Source organism: Astyanax mexicanus, chromosome 16, assembly GCF_023375975.1.
Source record: "Astyanax mexicanus isolate ESR-SI-001 chromosome 16, AstMex3_surface, whole genome shotgun sequence".
Taxonomy (NCBI): Eukaryota; Metazoa; Chordata; class Actinopteri; order Characiformes; family Acestrorhamphidae; genus Astyanax; species Astyanax mexicanus.
In genome coordinates this window covers 23,501,784-23,506,628 of record NC_064423.1, presented here as the reverse complement: position 1 = coordinate 23,506,628, position 4,845 = coordinate 23,501,784, and positions in this window count along the sequence as shown.

The window sequence follows — 4,845 nt, the reverse complement described above, 5'->3', positions numbered from 1 at the left end:
GATTGCTATGCTGTTGCTATGGTGTAACAAGTGTTGTGTCCAAAAACCTTTGGCTAAATGAAGGAATGCGAATACTGCTGGCTAAATGAGCAGTGCCCTAAAATTTGTGGGTAAATATGGGTGAGGAAGCTGCTACCCAATAGCTGGTTTATGCAGCAGCTCCTCCATAAACAGACAGTAAAAAGGAGCAATGCAGAGAAGTGGTTCTGTTGTGGAATGTTGGACCTCCCCCCATTCATTTATATGGGGAGGAGATGTACAAAAAGTGTAAATTGTGTTCTAATTTTGTGTGATTTTGTGGTTCTAGCTAATCAATGGTGTTCTTTGAAATGACTAAAGTTCGCACTTTTACACTTTTGAAAAGATTTTTATGAGAGAAATCTGTGCCAAAAAACGTCCACTGTATGAAAAACCTATAACATATTGCTCCTAAAAACACAGGCAATGTAATGGAATATAGGTCCTATGATCCTGCAAAATTCCATGGTTATATATCAAAAGCTGTGCAATGAGGAAGTGATTCAATTTCACGAATAGTATAGGAAGGAATTGATTAAATTAAAAAAGAAAGATGATACAGAAAATTAGCTGTTTTTCACTGTAGTGACCTGTAGTGGTTTTATTATTTCCTACCTGGTCCCAAAATTAAGGTTAAACAACTCAATTGTCCGACAGCCAGTTTCAGGCTATTGATCCTCATTCTTAAACTTTGAAATGCTTTCAATGTAAATGCTAAATAACATGCAATTAAAATTTATTAACTTAGGAATTTGAATTGCTAATGAAGCAACACTTACCATTCATATGTGTTTTATCTTTTTTTATTTTAAGCAACACCACTGCCCCTCCTGACCAAATTAAAACAGTCGCTAATAGCTGACTGATGAGGGAACTGAAAACAAACACGCACTTGTTGGTCTCCAGCGCCGAACCATCTTGAAACCTTGTGACTTAATTGGAGATTTAGCATAATGGTGTGTGATTATGTCACTCATCAGTGTCGTTCAACAGCGATCCTGCACCGGCTTCCCCAGACTGCCGGCGGCAGCTAATTCCCCCAGACTCCGGAGCTGCAGCCGCTCCACTGATCACAGGTCCACTCCCTGCCTCCAAGTATTGAACCTGGAGGCACTGACTGTGCAATCAGAACCGGAGTGACACACGTTCCCATGGTAACCAGAGGATGTCTGTCCCCGATGATAACAGGAAGAAGAAAACATACGGCGGATCTTGTGAAGTTCAGTATTTTTCTAAAAGGTTGGTTTCTGGATTTCTTCCATTAAGCTACTGGGAAAGACTTAACTGGGAAGAAACACATTCTACAGCAAGATAACTACTCCAAGCACACAACAAGAAGATCAAGTAATATAATATAATTATTAAAGGTCTCATTCCATAGTTTTTTCATTCATTTTTAAAACCTCTAGTTGTGGTCTCTAGTATGAATGAATGCCATGTGAGCTGTGCCATGTGAAAAAAGTGCTCTGGTGATTCGGTATAACGCTGCTTTATTCCCCTGGAGGAGTGGACGAGCTGAAACAATAGACAATAAATTTTGGCTCTTGCTTTTGAATATTAATACATGCAAACATATCGCCTCTGATTGACTAACAGCACTGTGAGGCAGTGAGATGGACAACAGTTAGAAACGTTTTAAAATAAAGACATTTTTTACACAAATAACAGTCTTTGCAAAGGCATATGTTACTTTATAACATGTGTAATGCTCTGCTAAGTGCAGTTTAGCCACTGACCTTGTCTCAGACTCTCTGTAAAATGCAAAATCCACCGGAGAGCCTATGTAAACCTATGTAAAGATGCGGAGGTGGGTAGTCCAGTTCCAGAAAGTAAAAATCTGGTGGTGTTCCGTACACAAATTCTAACCATTTGCTTCTTCGATCTGAATTACTGGGCAAAGCATAATAACACTGATGTGTTATTTGCACAAATGCCATGCTGTTCCTAGTGCTGTTAGCTCCTGTCTGATGAGACGACATCGTTGGCTTGCTTTAGTCTGTGAGCAGTCGCGAGCCAAGGTGGGCGAGGCCATGAATTCACGAGTTGACGTAGACACAGTGCTTTTCCTGATCGACTCGTTTTTCTAAGCATTTTCTTTTACCAGCTATGCCTCAGTGTAAAGTAGGTGCAAAGGGTTAAGTCTAATCTGAATGGAATTTTTTTTTATTAATGGTATAGAATAGTTTAAGTCACACAACATTTCTTTCCCACAGTGACCCGTGTTGTCATGGTTTGAGTCTGGGTTGTTAACAGGATTTTGAGCTTGAGAGAAAACCCCGGGGGGAATATCTCTTGGTCAGGTACCTGATGAAATTGGACTGACCTCCTGTTTCTTTGGGGATAACGTTCCCATGATTCATTGCTGTGGTCAGAGAGGGTCGAACTCTATAATTTGTCAATTTTCTACTATCACTGCTTTCTCTACTCTTTCTGTGACCTGATTCATGATTTACCACAGGTAGGAACTATTACTCGTTCAGAAATCTAACTCAAATAAGTGTTTGTTACACTTACTTTGTCTTTTATTGCACTTATTGATTTCCAGTTTGTAACTAATGCATGAGAAAATTATAATTAAAATGTTTAAAACAATGTTCCACAAAAAAAAATCATGAAATTATTTTAATCTAATTACTTTAGCTGACACTGCATCAACAACCATCATTCAACAATAAAAGCTGTCTTGCCTTGCCCTCCTTTTTATAAATGCCTTAAAACTCAGGTGTGAAGCAGAAGCAGAAGCAGACCAGAAGCAGTGTTGACTTTTCTGGTCGCAGAGGAATCTGGTATGGACCATCACACAGTGTAAATATGTATTCAGACGAACATGTGGTCAGACAAATCAGTATCAGTATTACAGTTCTTTTCTCTTTTTTTTCCGAAAGAAATAGAGAGTGTAGAAACATGAAAGTGGTTTTAATAAAGTAGCCAGTAGTTAGTTTTTACTGTATGTCTGTGGTAAAGAAAGAAATCCCACACAAACAAATAGTCCCCAGAGTTTTATTTGTTTTATTTGTTTTATTTGTTTTAACACACTAGGAAAATGTAAGATTAGGCTTCATAAAGTATGAGTTACACTGTGGCTTTGATACACTAATTGCACAGATATGAGGCTGTCTGTACAGAGGATAAAAGGGGGCATCTCTACAAATTGTATTTTCTAGTTTGGGATAACTAATGTGCCATCATTAGGTATCAGTTCAGTGTCTGCGCTTTAAGTAGTGCAGTTATTATGATGGATATTATAAAAGCTAAAGAAGAGTTTAATACTGGGCTTTTGGCATTTACAATTTCATCTCATGTGCTTATCTTAAAATAGTCAAGAATGACATTTTATCAGGCCAAAAGGGCAAGACTTCGTGGCGGTAGCAGGAACACGGTGGAAGTTGAGGAAGTTGGAAATGCAGAAATGTCACTTTCTTTTTTTTTCTTTTTCCTTTTTTTAACACACAGTGGGCTCATTTAGGAGAAGCGCACCCCTCACTGATTTTGACAGGTTTCAGCATTGCCGTTCCATGCTACGAGTTTCATTGTCTTACCATTGCGTTTCCCCTCCACAATCTGCTGGAATCCGGCACTTGACAAGGCTTTTGGCAGGTTTGACTGGAATTGGAACCTGTAACAGAATTGGAGAAGAAGAATAGGCTACAGTATTCAAATCCATGAAGATTTCCAAATGAATGCACTCAAATTGCAGTCTAATCTTTTCACTGCTCCTCCACCCCCAACCCCCCCTTCACTCGCCAGAAACCGAGACATTGTTTGTGGTCCAGATTAATCAGCATCGATAAAAATGATGGGGATTAACGGGATACCTCGCTGTCACTATGGAGACGCAGCCGATGCGGACACCTGCGAATTAACATCAGGCTGTGATGGGCGATGCTTTAATTAGAGTCGGAGAGGAGAGGGAGCGAGAAAGATGAGCATAATGCACAGTGTAATCCAGTTCAGCATCCGTCTAATGCACTGCTTCCATAAAATCAAAGAGAATTAGCGCACAATTGAACAGGTGTCTGAGGGCCGAGAGCAGGACCTCGCAAAGCAAAGGCCATTTCTGCTCGGCCTTTTCAACAAAACTCACCCTGTCTAGACGACACCCACCACACACAGAACCGAGGAGGCTTTTTTTTGCTCTTTGGTGTTTTCACTGTGCTGAGTTTAAGGGGCTAGAAAACAATCCACAAGAACAAAGTCTGGCCTTTTTGTCTTTGTCCACCTGTTTCTTATACTAGAAATTCCCATTTTAATGAGGAATGATACATTTTAATTAAATTTCTATCCAAGAATCAAAGCTTTTTATAACTTAATTGGGGTACAAAAACCATCCAAACATGGTTATGCAGCTTTAACTTCCTGGCATTTTTCCTATTGTTATAACTATTTTAGACTTTGGACTAATGTGCCAAAAGTACTGATATTCATTACTCAGGTAGACGCATATATACTAGGAGTTGAAGTATTGACTCAAACTTCTTACTCAAGTAAAAGTGTAAAAGTATTGCTTTCAAAATTACTAAAAGTATTAAAGTAAAAGTAACATAAGGAGAGAAAATGCCATTAAGGATAAAAGCTTAATCTGGGCCACAGAAGCCTATAGTGCACATCCCCCCCAAAAGACATTTTTCTAAAAGCCATCATAATTATAAATGTTATATTAAAGTGTTACTGTTGATTAATTTGGGATGCACTAGGCTCCCTGTTTCAGCTGCGTATATGCTCATTGCAAATTAATGCATTTTAGTATAAAGCAAATATATTAAATTTAAAGCTTAATTGGGACATTTTGAGAGCTTGAGTTCTCTTGAGTCTCTGCACGGATCATCT